This window comes from Sus scrofa, chromosome 9, assembly GCF_000003025.6.
Source record: "Sus scrofa isolate TJ Tabasco breed Duroc chromosome 9, Sscrofa11.1, whole genome shotgun sequence".
Lineage (NCBI taxonomy): Eukaryota > Metazoa > Chordata > Mammalia > Artiodactyla > Suidae > Sus > Sus scrofa.
Window position 1 is genome coordinate 131,748,836 of NC_010451.4, and position 20,106 is coordinate 131,768,941.

At 42.5% G+C, this 20,106-nt stretch overlaps 1 long non-coding RNA gene across 1 annotated transcript in view; it reads right to left on the reverse strand.

The window, feature by feature from the left end:
• LOC100739139 overlaps positions 1–19,333 on the reverse strand; it is a 30,118-nt gene extending 10,785 nt beyond the window's left edge. Inside the window, exons 1-5 of the long non-coding RNA XR_002336048.1 lie at positions 19,217–19,333; positions 17,339–17,424; positions 17,068–17,210; positions 10,135–10,202; positions 5,096–5,198 (exon numbers count right to left, since the gene is read on the reverse strand). This is a non-coding gene — a long non-coding RNA (uncharacterized LOC100739139). The remainder of the gene's footprint in view (positions 1–5,095; positions 5,199–10,134; positions 10,203–17,067; positions 17,211–17,338; positions 17,425–19,216) is intronic.

The window sequence follows — 20,106 nt, forward strand, 5'->3', positions numbered from 1 at the left end:
AGTGACAGTGCCTAATCCTAACCACTAGACCACCAGAGAACTCCCCCTCCTTTCTTTCTTGATCAGAACAGCTAAAGGTTTATGAATTTTGTTGATTAAAACACAGTTTTGTTGTTTCAAAGAACCGACTTTGGGCTTTACTGATTTTCTACTGTTTTTCTGGTTTGTATTTCATTAATATTTGGCTTTGATCTTTATCATTTTCTTCTTTCTGCTTGCTTCGGGTTATTTGCTCTTTTTGTTTTAGTTTCTTTGGATGAAAGCTTAGATTATTGATTTGATACCTTTTTCTTTTCTAATTACATTTAACGTTATTAGTTTCTCTCTTAGCATTGCTTTAGCTGCAGTCCATAATTTTCGACAGATTCCTTTAAGCTTAAAATATTTTCTAATAAATGAGCCACTTTGCTGTATACCTGAAACTAACACAACATCGTAAATCAACTATAATAATTTTTTTTTCTAATTTTCCTTGTAATTTCATCTTTGACCCATGGGTTTTTACAGTGTTTTAAAATTTCCAAATATTTGGAAATTATCTAAATTTAATTGTATTATGATCAGAGAAACATAGTGAGTGGTTTCAATTCATTTATATTTATGGAGACTTTTGTAAGTTTGAAAATAATGTGTATTCTGCTGCTGTGGGTGAAGTGTTCTATAGATATACTTTTGAAAAATTAAAGTATAATTGATTTACAATGTTGCGCCAATTTCTGCTGTACAGCAAATAGTGACCCAGGCATACACAGATGTACATTCTTTTTTTTTTTTTTTTTGTCTGTCTTTCTAGGGCTGCACCTGTGGCATATGGAGGTTCCCAGGCTAGGGGTCAAATCACACCTGTAGCCACTGGCATAAGCCACAGCCACAGTGACGCAGGATCCAAGCCATGTCTGCAACCTACACCACAGCTCACGACAATGCCAGATCCTTAACCCATTGAATGAGGCCAGGGACTGAACCCACGTCCTCGTGGATGCTAGTTGGGTTCGTTAACTGCTGGGCCACGGCGGGAACTCCCAGATATACATTCTTTTTCTCACACTATCTTCCATCATGTTCTAGCCTAAGAGACTGGACATAGTTTCCTGTGCTGTACAGCATGACTTTATTGCATATCCATTCTTTTTTTTTTTTTTTTTGCTTATTTCTATATTTATTTTAAAAATGAATTCCACTCACAGCAAACTGATCTGAAGGACAGAAGCTAAACAAGAAATGAGGAATCTCATTCAATAACCACCTCCCCTTTGGGTGTGGTACCTAAGAGGCAATGTGGGTATCTCCAGGCCTCTCAGTCTTTGGCTGTATGAGAATCACTTGGTAAAAATACTTAGGCCTGGATCCCAACCTCCTTCAATGAGCCTTCGCCTCCTGTCTCATCAGCTTCCAGGTGATCCTAACTCACACCAGAGTTTGAGAATCGCTGCCCTAGGAGGTGGCTAAAAATAGGTTAGGCTTAAGTAGTCCCAGGCGCACATCAGGTACCCCGTGGGAGCCGGCCCAGTCCGCCGGCAGCAGGAAGGAGCCTTCAAAAGGTCCTTAAGAGGAAGCAGCGTCTTCAGAGTCTTAGAGGGAAAGCTTGTTGTTCCAAAAGTCACTGACGGTGGTCAGGAGAGCTGAATTTTAAAACTCTGGCCGAAAGACTGTGTAACCTTGAACCAGTGCTCTATCTTCGGCATTTATCTGCACTCCGGAGTTAAAAATTACACACTGCTAGTACAGACGCTGCAGGAAGAGGAGGTTAGTCTCCCAAAGTAGTATGGAACATAAGCGGCTTTCGACCCGAGAGCCCTGGCTTTTCAACCTGGAAGGAGCAGGCCCTCTGGGGGACCTGGAGGCGAGCTGTGGGGCTCGGAGAAGCGCATCGGTCCTAGGGTTGCCTCTCCCCGGCTCCCGCACTTCCTGCGGGGTATCAGGGCGGGCCGCGGGGGCCACAGCCGGGGGCCGGCACTGGGCAGCCCCGCGGTCCAGGCTGACCTGGGAGTCAGGCTGCTAGCGAGCCAGCAACACACGTGGCCTACGCAGGGGAGCCTCGGCTTCGCAGGACCTACCTGGGCCGAGGTGCTGAAAGCGGCGAGGGCGGAGAGCATGGCTGGGGTGTGCGGGGAGCAGACCGGCCGGCAAAGGCCCTGGCAGCAGGAAAGTGACTCCAACGACCTCCACCCTGCACAGGCCCTCCCGGCTCCCTCCGCCAGGTCTTGCATATCCATTCTAAATGTAATGATGAGATACACTTTCATGTCAGGTTGGTTGAGAGCGTTGTTCAAGTCTTCTACATCCTTACTGAATTTGTTTTTTTCCATCAATATTAAAAGAAGGATAATGGAATATCCATCAATTTAAACTTTTCTCCTTTCAATTCTGTAAGTTGTTGTTTCATATATTTGGGGGCTCTGTTTTTAGGTGTATTAGTTTCTTGGGCCATTAGAACAAATTCTCAAAAACTAACTGGCATAAAACAACAGAATTTTAGGAATTCCCAGTGTGGCTCAGCAGTAATGAACCCTACTAGTATCCATGAGGAAGCAGTTTCAATCCCTGGCCTCACTCAGTGGGTTAAGGATTTGACGTTACCCTGAACTGTGGTGCAGGTTGCAGATGCGGCTCGGATCCTGTGTGGCTGTGGCTGTGGTGTAGACCAGCAGCTGCAGCTCCTATTTGACCCCAAGCCTGGGAACTTTCACATGTGGCAGGTATGGCCCTAAAAAGAAAAAACAAACAAACAAAAAGACCCCCAAAAACCAAAAAACAGGATTTTATTCTCTCAGAGTTCTGGAAGCTAGAAGTCCAAAATCTTGGTGTTGGCAGAGCCACGCTCCCTGTGACGGTCCTAGTTAGTAAAGAATCCTCTCTTGCCTCCCCAAGCTTCTTGTGCCCCACGTGTTCCTTGGCCTGTGGCACAGCACAGCTTCTCTCACTGCCTTGGTAGTCACATGGTCTTCTTCCCTTTTCATTTCTGTGTGCCCTCTCCTCTCCCTATAATACCACCAGCCACTGGATTCAGGTCCCTCCCCCGACCCCATTCCAGCATGATCTTAACTAATTTCGAGTGCCAAGTAAGGTCGCACTCTGAGGCTCTGGCGGGACCTGAATCGGGGGAGGGTACCATTCACTCACTTCAGTGTGGGTACATTCGTAAGTGCTGTAGCTTCCTGATATATTGACCCTTTTATCATAATGAAATGTCCCCCTTTATCTCCAGTGATAGTTCTAAAAATCTAGTTTGTCTGTATTTTATAAGCTTCATAAAATCAATTAAGAGACATTCTAGGGAGTCCCCTTTGTGGCTCAGCAGTTAACAAACCTGACTAGTATCTATGAGGTCATGGGTTCAATCCCTGGCCTCACTCAGTGAGTTAAGGATCCAGCGTTGCCATGAGCTGTGGTGTGGGTCGCAGACACTGCTTGGATCCCTCATTGCTGTGGCTGTAGTGTAGCCTAGCGGCTGTAGCTCCAATTCGACCCCTAGCCTGGGAATTTCCATATGCCACAAGTGTGGCCCTAAAAAGCAAAAAAAATGAGGCATTCTAGAAGAGATTGTTATACATATTATGAGACTCCCCTATTCCCTGAAAACCTTAAAAAAAAACAACTGAATAGAACATCTGCCTACCCATTTTTTAAACTTCTCTCAAGGGGAGTAGTCTATGAGTTTTCTTCTGAACTTTTTGAGTCGGTCTTGACAATTCAGAGGTAGTACAGTACAGCACAGTGCTTCCAGCAGGAGTTCCATTTACACTTTGGACGGCTCAGTTCTCTATTGCTCAGCCCATCCCTCATACTACAAGACACTTAACATTTTGAGTCCTTATTCACTAAATGCCAGTAACTTTCCCCAGTCTTTATGAAAACTATTTCCATACCCCTCGTCTCCAAATGTTCCTTGGGGAATCATTTGAAAACAAAAGACAGAGTAATTTATTTTTCTTTCTTTCCTTTCCTTTCTATCGCCACACCTGTGGCATATGGAAGTTCCTGGGCGAGGGGTTGAATTGGAGCTGCAGCTACAGGTCTACAACCACAGCCACAGCAATGTGGGATCTGAGCTGCATCTGTGACCTATACCGCAGGTGGCAGCCACACCAGATCCTTAACCCACTGAGCAATGCCAGGGATGGAACCCACATCCTCACAGAGACAACTTAACTGCTGAGCCACAACAGGAACTCCAAGACATAGTAGTTTAGAAAGTGGGCTACAGACCCAAACTTCTTGAGTTTGAATACAAGTTCTGACACTACTGAACAAAACTTAGTTAAATCACTTGACTTCTCTGTATCTCTGTTTCCTTATCTTAAAGTCGGAATAATAATGGTACCTACTTATTATTGTGATGATTAGATTAGGTGATACATGTAAAGTTCTTTAAAAAATGGTGCAGAGTGTTTGATAAACATTAGCAAATATTATTCCACCAGCCTGTCATTTCGACAAGTTTTTATGTGACAGGATATTTTTGAAATATTGCTTTTTTTCCTCCTACTAGTTCATCTTTTCCTTATCCCTCCTCTCATATTCCTTCTAAGCAGCAAAGTAGTTGTGAGCTCTTTACTTTAGGGAAAGGATAAACCAGGGTCGTAAAAAGAAAAAAAGGAGTCTTTCTGAACTTGATCTCTAAAAATGTGAGCCATTAGGGAAATAGAGAAGGTTCCATACATAGATAAAATATTTGGGAGAAATACAACTCGACAGAGCCACACTCAGTCTCACCTCCCGAGCACCCCACCCCAAGCTACCATGAGACCAAAAAGAAATTTTTCCAGACTAAGGAAGAAGACGTTGCAGGGAAGTAAGAAGAGTATAGATATTGAGAAATCCCCAAAGACAGGCCCCGTAGCCTAATTCACAGAGCAGCAGGGAAGCAGTAAAGACCCACAGAAACAGGAGTAACCTAAGTGGGGACAAAAAAGGCTGTACCTGAGCCTTGGGGTAGCAACACGACATTAGAGGAGAAAGGACTGGGAGGGGAGATTACGCTGCCCAGGCTTTAAACAGCCTTGCACTGAGTGCCTCTGCTTGGCAGTGAGGAGCAGAATTATGCACGTGCCCTACATGGGACATGGATGTAACAGAAAGCGGGCCACTGTACCTGAAAGGACTAGGCAGACAGGAAGGATGATGTCTCAGTGGCAAATGGTGCGGATCAAAGACGGAGGACCAGACAGAATGATGGACATCTTGGAAGATGCCTCCTGTGTGAACAGATAACATTGGGCACCAGATGAGTATCTTCCCCTCACCCACGCCTGGGAAACTCACAGACCGCCTCCCACCTCCTCATCCCTCTACCTGCCCCCACCTCTGACATTAGACTCAAGACAGAACCTCCCAACTGGAGTTCATCCTCTCCAATAAGCTGGAGCTTCAGCAGAACATTAGATGAATTTCAGAAAAATAAAGTCAGATTGCTTGTGCACCTGTTGTGGACAGATTCATACTCACACCTTAGCATACAACTGTTCCCATTACCCACTTCAAATATTTACAGCTACACCTACCCTCATTTTACCTTTGTCTATATTCATTTTTTCAGTAGGTTTGTCAAGGTTTGACCATTTTATTGGTTTTTTTTTTCTTTTTAGGGCTGCACTTGCAGCATATACAGGTTCCCAGGCTAGAGGTCCAATCAGAGCTGTAGCGCCGGCCTACACCACAGCCACAGCCACAGCAGATCTGAGCTGCATCTGTGACCTGCACCACAGCTTGAGGCAACACCAGTTCCCCAAAACACTGAGCGAGGCCAGGGATCAAACCCACATCCTCATGGATATTAGTCAGGTTTATTTCCACTGAGCCACAATGGGAACTTGGGGATTTTTTTTTTTTTTAATTCAACTCTTGGGTTAATCTACAGCCTCATTTCCCTTTCTCTTAAAAGTCACTGAAGTTTTTATCTTTACTATTTCCTTTCTTCCATATTCCTTTCAGTTGTATTTTAGTTGTTCTTTTTCTAACTTCTTGATTTGAAAGTTCATTTCATGTCTTTCATTTTTTAAAATAAAAATACACTAATGAATTAGCTTCTGACTTGGGATACTGTTTCCTGGAATTTGAAAGTTATATAGAAATAAAATACATGACAGAACAGTGTAAAAGTCAGTGTAAAAGATTTTAAAACACCTTTTGTAATTGATAGAAAAGACAAAATATCAGAAAGACTGTACGTGATCTGAACAACTACATTCAATGTGTTAGACAAGGAAATATTATATTAAAGTACAGTAACAAACAACCCTAGAATCTCAGCAGTTTGAACACACAGAGTATTTAACACATACAGCACCGTGAGTACCATGATTCAGCAATTTCATTCTTAGATATGTAATCTAGAGAAATTTATACATGAGCACCAGGAAAAATGCATATATTCATACTAGTATTGTATTTTGTTTTGTTTCGTTTTGCTTTTGCTTTTTAGGGCGTCACTTGCAGCATATGGAAGTTCCAGGCTACGGGTCGAATCAGAGCTACAGCTGCCGGCCTACGCCACAGCCACAGCAACATAGGATCCGACCTGTGTCTGCAACCTATGTCACAGCTCACGGCAATACAGGATTCCCGACCCACTGAGCGAGGCCAGGGATCAAACCCACATCCTCATGGGTACTAGTTGGATTCGTTTCCGCTGCAGCACAACAGGAACTCCCATAGTATTGTTTGTAATAGAAAAAAAAAAAATCAGAGACACCCTAAATGTCCATTCATGGGACAATGGGTGAATAAATTATGCTTTATTCAAACAACGAAATATCATACAACCCTATAAATTAATGAACTATAGCTATATGAAAAGATAAATAAATCGTAGAAACGAAACACATTGTGGGAAAAGTGGACACAGAAAACTACATATGATACAATTTTTTTTTTTTTTTTCTGGTCTTTTTAGGGCTGCGCCTGTGGCATATGGAGGTTCCCAGGTTAGGGGCTGAATCAGAGTTGCAGCCACCAGCCTACACCACAGCCACAGCAACATGGGATATGAGCCGTGTCTTCAATCACATCATAGCACATGGCAGTGCCAGATCCTTAATCCACTGAGTGAGGCCAGAGATCGAACTTGTGTCCTCATGGATGCTAGTCAGGTTCGTTAACTGCTGAACCATGACGGGAACTCCTGATACTAATTTTATAAAGCTCAAAACTAAGCAAACGAAACATAATAATGTTTTTTTTATTTTACAGTTTATTTATTGAAGTATAGTCAATTTATAATGTTGTGTTCATTTCCAGTGTACAGCAAAGCAACTCAGTTATCTCTCTCTATATATGTACATATATATTTTTCCCATATGGTTTATTACAGGATATTGAATATAGTTTCCTGTGCTATACAGTAGGACCTTGTTGTCAAACTTACTCTTCTACCTAAAAAATTCAGGACTTATCCCAAAATGCTGTTGTCATAACACACAAGGAATTTATCATCTGGCTGAGGTAGATATGAATATAACACACCTAGTGAGTTTTAGGCCTGGGGTATTAGTAATCCCAGTTGCTCTGCAGATGCTAATTTAGTTAAGTTTGCAAAGCACTACCTTAAACGTAGGACCGAGTTTAATAGCTTGGTTTTATGTGAGGAAACTAACAACATTAAATTGGAAGCAGAAGTAGCAAGAGCCATAGAAAATAACACACAAACATCTTAGACAAGACATTATAATGGTCAAGGGATAGAAACTGTTTATGTTACCAAAGGGGGGAACTCCCATGGAGTAGAATTTATCTTAAGCCCCTGCTGGTGGCTAGTAAGGAGTCGTGTGTGCTTCATACACTTATGCACCGTTCCAAGTTCACTGCATTTAGATTCTCTTCTCTATCGTCTACGCAACTGATGAGAACAGGAGAAAGATTTAAAATCCACAGTCAAAGGCGTTGTTAAAATGGGGGCTATGCTCATACATAAACATTCCTCCTGTCAAAGTACTTGCAAATGAGCTGGGAAAGTGCTTGCTAACTCCCCCGAAATAAAAAATTGTCGATTACTAGAAAACTGCTGGGTAGAAGGTGGATGGACAGCTTAATTCGTAACCACTCTAAGTATGGCACTAGGCTAGGGTTGGAAGGGAGGGGGAGAAAGCCATGGGTGAGGGTGGGGCCTCTGGTGGCGCATCTTTACGGACTGCGGAGCTTCTTAAACTCCCTAGAGGAAGGGGTTGTAGCCAGAGGGGACCAAGGAGTCTCCGATTAAAATGTTTGTGATGTGGGTGGACTGACTGCCGAAGAGACGAAGACAGAGGAACATGGATCAGGCTTTCACAAACATCTGAGCCCTACTGTGTGCCTGCTGTCAGGGATCCAACAGCAAAATATGTGCCCCCAGAGAAATATTTTACAAATTGAGAAAGCAGACGCCAAACAAAATCATTATAAGTAAACCACCCAGCATATTAAGAAGTGCTAAATGGTCTAGAGAAAACTGCGGGAGCCCCACAGGGTCTGGGGTTCCAATTCCAAATAAGATAATCAAGGAGAACCTCGTATTGAGGCAAAGACCAGAAAGTAGTGGGGAACGAGCCTTGGGGCCATCTGGGGCCGACACACAGGTGGCAGGGGGCCAGCTGGTGTCCCACTACCAGAATTTCCAGCAGAACAAGGCCCAAAGGGAACCTAGGAGGGCGAAATGGCTACAAGTCAACAAGCTTTACATGCAAAACTTAGCGGGTTGCTGCCAGGAGGGAACCTCTAGCCACCAAGGATTTAGTCCACCAATTTCAGCTTAAGCCTCTCTCACACCACACTCCTCTGGTGCCACAATAATGTTTAGAGATATATTTGTAATAAAACTACTATCAAAATGTATGGGAAGAGGTGGCAAAATTCAAGATAATATTACTTCTGAAAGGGAATCAGGTAAATGGAAGAAGGTGAATAATACTGGTGTGTATAATATTGGTAATGTTCCAGTTCTTAAGTTAAACAATAGGTTCATTATTATTAGATTAGTATGTTGTCTAAACTTTACGTGTATTACAAATATTCTTTCGTACGCATGAACTATTATATGAAAGACATTAAATTTAAAGAAGCAAGTTGGTGATCTACTTCAGCAATATGACTACATATGTGCATGTTACAAATTGATTTCATTTATTTCCATGTGTATGTATAAGGACAGATAACAAATGTTTAAGAATAACCCCAGGAAAGTGGAATAAAAAGAAAAGAGTTTGATCATTCACTTTTATCTATTTCTATATTATTGGCATTTATTCAAACCAATTATGTTAACATAAAAAATAAAGAGAATCAGGAGTTCCCTAGCGGTTCAGGGGATTACGGACCTGGCATTATCACTGCAGTGGCTCAGGTTGCTGCTATGGCACAGGTTTGATCCCTGGCCCAGGGAACTTGCATATGCCATGGGTGTAGCCAAAAAAATACATAAAAATAAAGAGCATCAAAAGAATTGCAAATGTAAGATTTTACCTATCTGTATAGTTTTCTGAATAAAGTCTTCCTCCCTTATTCACAGGGGATGATTCAACCCTCCCCAGTGGATACCCCAAACCAGGGATAGCACCAGACCCTATATATACAGTGTCTTTTCCTATACATACATACCTGGGATAAAGTATAATTTCTAAATCAGCCACAGTAAGAGAATATCCAAATTGCCAGCATCACTACTCTTTGGCTTTGGAGCCATTTTAAGTAAAATAAGGGTACCTGACCACAAGAACTACAGTCCTGTGACAGCTGATGATCCAATAACGGAGATGGCTACTAGGTGACCCGGGGTGGGTAGCATATATAGCGTGGATATGCTGGACAAAGATGATTCCCATCCAGAGTGGGACGGAGTAGGATGGCGTGAGGTTTTATCACACTACTCAGAATGGACAAAAGTGAAAACTTACGACTGGTCTATCTTTGGAATTCTTCCATTTAGTAGGTTCGGACCACAGTGTGCTTCAGGTAACTGACACCTGAGAAGGTGAAACTTCGATTACAGTATTTGAAAAGAAAAAGGATACTATTCGATTAGCTCCATGTTAACGGCATGTTCACCACTCGTTCCTTCCAGCTCTGCAAAGTCCCGTGTAGGCTGTTTTCCTTTATTAGCAAGAAAGCGCGGAATACTCGGATAGCTAAATTTTCTTCCTGTATTAAATTATCCCCAGTTACCTTTCTTTCTTTTCTCCGTTTACTCCTTTTCTTTCCTCTCTTTCTCTTAATTCTTCCCTTGGCAGCACCTAGAAGTTTATAAAAGAATTAGAAGTTTTAGATCTATCATTAAAAGTCATTTTTATTGATTAAAGAATTTGAGGATTCATAAGAATTAATATTGATATAATTTATCGACGTATAGTGGATTTACAATATTGTATTAGTTTCAGGTGTACAGCATAGCGATTCAGTATTTTTACAGATTATAATCCATTAAAAGTTATTACAAAATAGTGGCTATAATTTCCTGTGCTATGCAATATATCCTTGTTTCTTTTTTTTTTTTTTTTTTTTTTTTGTCTTTTTGCCTTTTCTAGGGCCGCTCCCGCGGCATATGGAGGTTCCCAGGCTAGGGGTCGAATCAGAGCTGTAGCCACCAGCCTAAGCCAGAGCCACAGCAATGTGGGATCCGAGCCACATCTGCGACCTACACCACAGCTCATGGCAACGCCAGATCCTTAACCCACTGAGCAAGGCCAGGGATCGAACCCCCAACCTCAATGGTTCCTAGTTGGATTCGTTAACCACTGCGCCACGACGGGAACTCCATATCCTTGTTTCTTATCTGTTTTAAACACAGCAGTTTATGTTTCTTAATCCTATATCTCCAACGTGTCCCTCCCCCTTCCTGTTCCCCACTGGTAACCACTAGTTTTCTGCATCTGTGAGTCTGTTTCTATTTTGCAGCAAACATTCATTTGTATTATTTTTTTAGATTCCACTTATAGCTGATATTATGCAGTAATTTTTTCCTCTATCTGACTCATTTCACTAAGCATAATATTTTCTAGGTCCACTCAAATTGCTACAAAGGGCAAAATTTCATTTTTAGGGCTGAGTAGTATTTCATTGAATAGATATATCACATCCTTTTTGTCCATTCGTCTGTTGAGGGACACTTAGGTAGCTTCTGTGTTTTGGCTATTATAAAAAGCGCTGCTGTGAACACTGAGATGCACATATCTTTTCAGATTAGTGTTTTCATTTTTTCTGGATATATACCCAAAGTGGAATTGCTGGATCATATGATAGATCTTTTTAGTGCTTTTTTGTTTGTTTTTTTGTTTTGTTTTATTACTCAAATGAATTTATCACATCTGTAGCTGTATAATGATCATAACAATCCAATTTTACAGGATTTCCATCCCACACCCAAGCACATCCCCCCACCCCCCAAACTGTCTCCTCCAGAGACCATAAGTTTCTCACTGTCTGTGAGTCAGCATCTGTTCTGCAAAGTTCAGTCTGTCCTTTTTTTCAGGAACCGCCACACTGCTTTCTAGAGTGGTTGCACCAATTTACATTCCCCCCAACAGTGTAGGGGGATTCTCTTTTCTCTACATCCTCACCAACATTTGTAATTTATAGACCTTTTGATGATAGCCATTAAGACTGACAGGAGGTCATAGCACATCGTTTTTCTGATTTCTCTAATAATTAGTAATGCTGAGCATCTTTCATGTGCCTGTTGGCCATCTGTGTCTCATTTGGAGAAATGTCTGTTTAGGATCTTCGGCCCATTTTTGAGAGGGTGGTCTTGGTGTGACCATCCCTGTGCAGAGTACTGTGCCCAGTGAGTTCGGTGGGAAAGGTGGATTTGATGTGGACGCAAGTTACGTCTCTCCTCTGGGTATGCTGGTATACCAAGCTATTGCCTGACGAAGAGGGTTAGGCTGCAGACTGAGGGGCTAAATCTTATGCCAGGTGCAGGCAGGACTTCACCTCTGCTCAGTACTTGTCACTGTCCTACTGCAGACTGATCCCAAGATGCTGGAGCAGGAACCCTGTTGGCCAGGCCCAAGCTGGATTTGTTCCCTTTAAGGATGCGTTTTCCCCTCTCCTTGTACCAGGACTCTTGCCCCAGAGAGGGTGGAACTGAAGCAAATGAGACTCTTGCAAGTTCTTGGCTTGAGGTGGCTGCCGACAGAGGGCGGTGCACTGCCTCTTCATGCATCTGTGGCTCTGTTCAGACATAGCTTTGGGTGCAAATCCCCTTTGTCCCTCACAGCCTATCACTGTCCCCAGCCTCCCCACCTCTGCCCTGTTGTGAAACCACTCTGCAGGGCAGGCAGCACCCATGTGGGCTCTCAACATGCGTAAGGCTGAGCTGTGATGAAGTTGCCAGCCTCAGAAATCTGCACTGTGACCTGGAATCAGCTGGGCCAGAGGGTTTGCTTAACTCGGGCTAAGGCATGTGACAAGGTGGTTGTGGGAAACTTACAGACTCAAGAGCAGATGTCTCTCCCCCACTTCACAGGCAAACCAGCACCCATGCACGCCTCATGAGCAGAGGTCGAGCTTCCCACCATCCTTCTGTTAGTTCAGCAGTCCTTCAACCAGCCAAAGGGCCTGCCTCCCCAGCATAGGACCCCAGGACTGGGATGCCAAATCTGCAGCTTGAACTGCTCACTCCTCAGGGCAGGTGTGTTCCCATGTAATCTCCCTCTGCCTGCGAGAGGCAGGTCTCCACTGGATCATACTTCTTCCCTTCCTACCCAATTACATATGTATCTTTCTTATAACCAGTTGCACAGAGTCCTCCTGCCAGTTTCCAGTTAGTTATCAGTGAAAATTGTTCCACATTTTGATGTGTTTGTGGGGGAAGATCAGCTGCACATTCGCTTACCATCTTGATCCAAACTCAAGATTGATATTTTAATTAACTTTATTATGCTGGTTGGAAAAAACCTTGCAGATATAAATAACAAGTAAAATTATTTAATTTTAATTGTATCCCAGTGTTATAAATACGTGGCACTTAGGAGCCCATATGAAGGAAAATATTCCTGTGAGTCCACTAGAAGTCTACTTCTGTTTAATCTAGAAAGCACAAAGTATTGTGTTCTCAGCAGGAACTACATGAATGCAACTATTGCTTTAGTGGGAAATATAAAAAATGAATTTTTAAGGAGAAAATGAGAAAGGAGACTATGAATCTGCTACCATATTAACCACTCTATAATGTGAAGGACAATCATATTCCTGATTTGGAAGTAAAAGTTCTCAAATATGATTTTTTTTTTTTTTGGCATTATCCAAGTTTGGGGTTTTAAAGTTTCTTGAATCTGTAGTTGATGTGTTTTTATCTGTTTTGGAAAACATCTGGCCATTATTCTCTTCAAATATTTCTTTTTCCTCACTCTGCTCTCTTTCTTCCACCTATGTCAGACCTCCTCACTCGGCCTCATGTGTTTCTGATGCCCTCTTCTGTATCTTCTGTTCTTTTTTCTTTCTCTTGACTTGACTTCCAGGTTGCTATTCTGTCTTTGTTGTGTTTAATCTGCTGGCAAATCTATCTAAATTGTTAATTTTTATTTATTTATTTATTTATCTATTTGCTTTTGGGGCTACAGCCAAGGCATATGGAAGTTCCCAGGCTAGGGGTCTAATGGGAACCACAGCAACACGGGATCTGAGCCACGTGTATGACTTACATCACAGCTCAGGGCAACGGTGGATCCCCGACCCACTGAGCGAGGCCAGGGATGGAACCCATGTCCCCCCATGGATACCAGTCAGATTCGTTTCTGCTGCACCACAACTAGAACTCCCTAAATTGTTAATTTTAGTTAATGCACTTGTTATTCCAAAATTTCCATTTGGTTATTTTTATGGCTTACAAATGTCTACTTTCTTGAACATATTAATAATAATTATGTGAAATTCATGTCAGCGAACTCAAATATCTGGATTACCCATAGCACTAATCTTGTTCTTAAGTCATGTTGGAATGTCTAGTCATTTTTCTGGAGTTTCCTGGTGGCTCAGTGGGTTAAGGATATGGCGTTGTCACTGCTGTGGCTTCAGGTCGCTGTGGTGGTATAGGTTCAATCCCTGCCCAGGAACTTCTGTATGCCGCAGGTGCAGGCAAAAGAAAGAAAGAAAGAAAGGTGTTTCATGTTACAAAATTCTAGAAGCTCTAGATGATGCTATCTTCCTCCTTCTTCCACTAAGCAAAGAGAATGATAGATGATCTAAGCCCAGTCAGGGGCTGTGCTGACGTGATTTTATTACAGTCCTGGTAAGGCTCAGTTTACCTCTGATGCATCCCTGCCCTCCTGGGTTTTCAACAGAGGGCCTGTTGTATTCTCCAGGCTCCACTGAGTCCCAAACTCTAATTTTTGTATATTTCACCCCTCCATAGTTCTCTCCTCTTTAGAATCTCAATGCCTCTAGTTCTCATTGCCTTAGCAGCTCTCCACCCCTTTAACTAGATACTTCTCTGCATTTTATCTAGTTTATGGTGGAAGCACTGGTTTGCTGTTACCACTCATTTCAATAGAAGCAGAAGCAATAGAGGAAATTTATTTACTGGCATAAACCCACAACTACAAACAGAATAGGAATTAAATGTCCCATCTTTTTCTTATGTTACTAGGAGAGGTTCTCCAATAAAATAAAGGGGAAAACAAAGGAAGAGAAACTCGCAGGACCCAGAAAACAGGTGACCAAACTGAAAAGAGAGGAAAGGAGCCCCCAGAGTGAAGAGGTAAGAAAATTCTAACGTTACAGCTGCTCCCATGCCTTGAGCGCAGCATTTCCAGATGGAGCACGTTAAAGGCGTCCAGGAGAGGAGCTTCCACATGAAATTAACACAACAGACTTACTACTACATGTCACAAACACAAAATGAAACACATTTTTAAAAAGATAATAATTAAGTGACAGAAAACCCAAAAAAGTCGTGCTAGAAAGGAAACCGCAGAATATGGTGCAGTTGTGAAGAGAATCTGAAAAGTCACAATAATGAAATAATTGAAGAGTGAAACAGTCCGTTAGGACAATGAAGTCCTTTTAGAAGGATGAGAAGAAGGAAGTGAATGATGAGGGGGTGGTGAAAAAAAAAGTAGCTAATTTTTATTTTCCATAGAACCTAAAACTGAAAAGTGAATTGGGTCTTTAGAAGTTATTTAGAGATTTGGAGACAGAGATCAAAACATACTGCTAAAAGAATATGAAGTTACCGCCTCTGGAAACTGGAATTAGGGGAAATTGTTTTCAAACGAGTGTGGACAGCAGAATAATGACTTTTTGAGATACGCAAAGACTCTGAAAATTTACCTTCCAGACATATATTTTGGAAAAGTTATATGACAATATACACTAATTGTTAAGGGAGAAAACAAAGAGAGGGAAGAAAGCATGGATTGAATAAACAATGTTTCCAACCTAGAAGACCAGTGAGAAGAAATTCTAGGATGATGGCTAAATCTAGGATGATGGCTATCGTCAGGCTTTGAGGGTACAAAGTAGCCCATTTACAACAGGCAGGCAAGAACATCTCAGGGGAAAAAAATGATCTCCATGGAACAGTATGATGGAAAGGATAGAAAATCTTCTTATCACGGTGAAGTCACATTACCTTTCTGTCAATAAAAAAAAAAATTATAGAACTAAAAAGTCTAAGGAAAATAAAAACTGTACAAAGTCATGGTGCACATATGAAGCAATACTAAGACATGGCATGCTAGGAGGCAAAAGATGGACTATAAGAGTGCCTGCTGATGTCGCTATGCTCTAGAAATGGTGATCAGGTCATGAGATTCACGAAAGGGAAATGCAATCCTAGCACATGACGTGGTGCTGCAATAACAATATTTGCATGGTAATATGGTGATAATAACTTAAATGCTGACCATTAGCTTTGAACATTTAAAGGGAATCTATGGCGAAAAAAATACAAGAGTTTTGGTTATAGATCAGATTAAAAATGTTAACTACCAAAAATGGTTTTTTAAAAAGAGATGACGGGGAGAAAGGACGGAGGAAAGGTAGGGGCACCTATACTAAAGAGAGAAAATAATGGACCTACTTTTTGTTGATGAAACAAAAAAATAAAAAAAAAACCTACTTTTTGTTGATTAAACAACAAGTAGAATTACAGGTATAAATTTATTATTACAAATTAACTATAAAAACTTATGATAATTCAACTAATCACCACTGAGTAGAGAAAGGCAGGTAAGAAAAAAGAGTAATTTGTGAGCTAATGAATGTGGAGAACATTTATTTTATTTTGATTGTCCAGCATCTGATTTTCCCTCCTATGTCTGGTGACATACCTCCTACCATCAATGAGGAAAAGGCTGATACTCGCTTTTCCAGTTTCCTATGCAGTCAGGACATAGACTTGTGATCTAGGCTCTGTCAATACTGCCTAGGAGCTAGTGACACCAAGATGCAGAGATGGCGAAGCATCCATTCTACCGTAACAATATTTAGCGCCCAGAGCAATGCAGGTCGAGGCATCCAGGTTCAGAAGCAGCAGTGGTGGCAGTGTGCCCTGACAGGGGTGTGACTTTGCCTGCAGTTCTAGTGGCCAAGTTTCACTTTGTTCCCACCCACGTTCAGAGATTAGTTCTCTAGGCTTCTTAGCAATTCTGTGAGTTACTCAATATCTTTCAATAAATTATTTTTCCATTTAAATCAGCCAGAGCCAGTTTTCTTTGCTTACAACCAAGAACCCTGCTTCGTTCACTGATAAATCAAGAAATGGATGTGCAAGGCATATTACTTGAGAAAGAATCAGAAACAGTGGTTAGCACTTGCAATTCCTTCAGCTTGCAATTAACTGTCCGGAATTCCACTTTCTCGGCATTCTAGAAAATGTCTACCCAGCCTCCAATTCTCAATTCGGATAAGATTTCCTCTCTATAGGCTCTCCTTGTCTCAACACGTGCATCTCAAGCTTCAGCACTCATCTGCATTGTAATGGACTATTTATTTCATTGTCCATATCCTGAAAGTTCCTTCGCTGAAAGGACTACGCGTGTTCACCATTACGCCTGGCACATCGTGGGTATTCTCACTCTTACGATGCAGTTTTAATAAATTTTTTTTCTACATCATTTAACTTATAAATGAAAAAGCTTAACAGGGTGATAAACATACCTTCTAGACTTGAATCCGTTGGCTTCCTGAAGATGATACAGAAGAAGGAAACACACAGTCATCTGAAGAATGAGATGTTGACCTATGTCGGGATCGGTGGTGTTCTTGGTTTTGCTTTTCTCTTTTCTTTTGTTTGTGTTTACCTTAGATTGATACAAAGCGCAACACGATTATTCTCTCAAATATTAGCCACAAGTGAGAGAGAAACAAAATGGTTTATGAAACGTACATTAAGTTACTCAAAAGTTCTTAAAGCAAGTAAGATTCTTACCTCCACTTTTGCCGGTCCTGGCATCCTCAGAACTTCTGTGTGCAGACTTCTTGTCCATGTCTATAAAACCTGCCTGCCTGCCATGTCTGTAAAACCAAAAGGTTGACAGGCAAAGATCAGCCGGTCAGAAGCTCCAGCAAACTGAGGACTCTCACGAAGTTAAGTCGCAGCAGCTAGTCCTCTGGGTCCTTTCTACAGCTATTAAAGAACCAATGACCTCCACACGTATAAGACTCTGGGGGTCAAAATATAATTTTTTCCTTGTCTTGGTTGAACTAAATAAAAATGCTTTTTCTCTTGAGGAGGACAGGTGAACCTATTATGTTCATGGTGCTGCGTTTTTAAAATCATGGATGTTGAATTATGTCAGGTGCTGGGTTTTTGTTTTTGTTTAATATCTATTGTGTGAGCAGTCCTTGCTCTGAATTTAGATTCACACAATTTTAATAAACTTGCCTAACCTTAACATTTTACAGATGAAAAAACAAATCTAGCACTTAACTCTTCTGCCCAAAGTTATGCCTATAGAATGAATGCTTTCTGGGCAAGTGAGTTAGTGTTTATCTGCTATTTTCTTGGTCTTTTTATGAGTAAATATCGTATTTCTCCTAAGGTCAGGAACTAAACCTCAGGGTTCTTTGAAACTGCAATTATCTTTATTGTCTTACATAAACTAGCTGCTCAAATGTTTGCTGGAAACAGTGATTGTGATGACAGCCATACTGAGGCAGGAGAAAATAGCTGATTAATGAATACACACTGGGTTAAGAGTGCTTGTTTTTTTTTTTTGGTTTTTAGGGCCGCATTTTCAGCATATGTAAGTTCCCAGGCTAGGGGTCTGAACTGGAGCTACAGTTGCTGGCCTACGCCACAGCCACACCAGATCCGAGCCATGTCTGTGACCTACACCACAGCTCACAGCAATGCTGGATCCTTAATCCACTGAGCGAGGCCAGGGATCAAACCCATAATCTCATGGTTCCTGGTCAGATTCGTTTCTGCTGCGCCACTAAAGAAACTCCCAAGAGTACATTTTTAGGAAGGCATAAGTACACATCGGGGATGCAAAATATTACTAAGCTCAGAGCTTAGACGCCTGGTAAAATGGAACAGATAAAACCTGAAAAAGTTCTTAGAGGTCAACTCTCCATACACAGGCCCCTTCTAGAGCGCATTCAGAAAAAAGGCCTCAGGAGAAGCAACTAAAAGGGGGATGTCCAGGATTTGAGAAAATGGACCGGCTTTGGAGTGAGCAACATAAGGATTCAAATTGCAGCTCCATCGCATGCAAACCACGTTACCTCAAGCAAATTCTTTAACTTTTCTGGGCCTCAGTTTTCTCATTTGACTCTCCTTCAGGATTGCTGCCATGAGTAAATAGGAGTGTAAAACACTTAGGTCGGTGTCTTAAGACATTCTTTTGTTCGTTGCTGCGATTTTTTAATGAGAAGGGGCTTTAGACGGGAAGAGAGGTGCTGCCCTGAGAGAGCTGGTCCTTGCCACAGTTTCGTTAGAAGAGGGAAGATTCTGAAGCAGGAAAGGGCAGGTGCGGGCAGCAGCGGAGGTTGGGCGCCTTCCCGCGGACTGTGAGCGCGGGGCCGTCATCCTGGCAGCACGAGGAAGGGTGAGAACGAGCGTCGGGCCAAACACACCCTCCCACGTACAGACAGGAGGTCAGCGGCCGTTTAAGATTAACGATGCGCTCAAGAGAGAAGACGCATCTTCTGGGGAAAGCTCAAGCGCTGGCAGGGGTGGCGGACACACCAGGAGTGACCCGGAGGCGGGAAAGGGACTTAAAAGGAGGGATGGGGAGGGTTGCCGAAGAAATGCCAGCGCGGTCCCTTTCTAGCCGCAGCTCCGACTGGGACCGTCACTTACTGGAAACTGCAGGGGAAACGACCTCTGGGGCGGGCGCGGCGGCCCACGCCGCGGAGCCTGGCGCCCTGCCGCGCGGTGTCGCTCCAGGTAGGACCCGCGCGGACCTCGTGCGCCCCGCCCCGCCCCGGCCCACCGGAAACGCCCCGCCCACGACACAGAGGGGCGGGGCCGACGCGGCTCTTCCGGCCGCGCGGTGCCCTGCGGTGACGGCGCGCGGCCGGGCTGCTGTTCCGCTCGCGGCTTGATCCTCGCGGAGGGATGCCACACACCTTAGGAACCTCTAGCCAAGGTCATGTTCCGGGATAGATTGTCCCCAAATGGCAACGTTTTGCACGATTTTGTTTTGGAGTCAGTCTCAAATTCTGTAATAGGTTGTCACCAAATGGCCAAGTTTTCGGTACTTTAATTTGCCGAGATTTGATGCTAGTCCCCTTTGGAGACTTATCACTGGCCGAGGGGGTTATTTCTCCAGGGAGTCAAGTCTTCCCTTGTTATTCATGCGAAGGCTTGCAATTTTTTTGGTGTTTTGCACATTTCCTTTTAGGTTTTTCCTTAGTTTTGCTGCTACTTTAGTTTGGTCTTCCGAGTGGACTATCATTGTACTCTATGATGATTTGTTTTCTTGCTATTTTGACCTATCACGTCGCTTCGCTAAACCATTGTATTCTTAATAAATTCTCTTGGATTTAGTAGGTAAGCATTTATCCGTAAATAGTTTTGGCTTTTTCCAGAAATCCAATACAGCGCTGTAGCATCAAGGGTACTTAATTCTTTGCAGAAATTATTTGGATTGCATCTTTTGTAAAGTTTATGATGTTTTCTGAAGGTTTGTGGTAGATACATTCTTCAAAAAATTAAAGGCACTTTGTTCTTTTCCTAGTTTGCCAAGT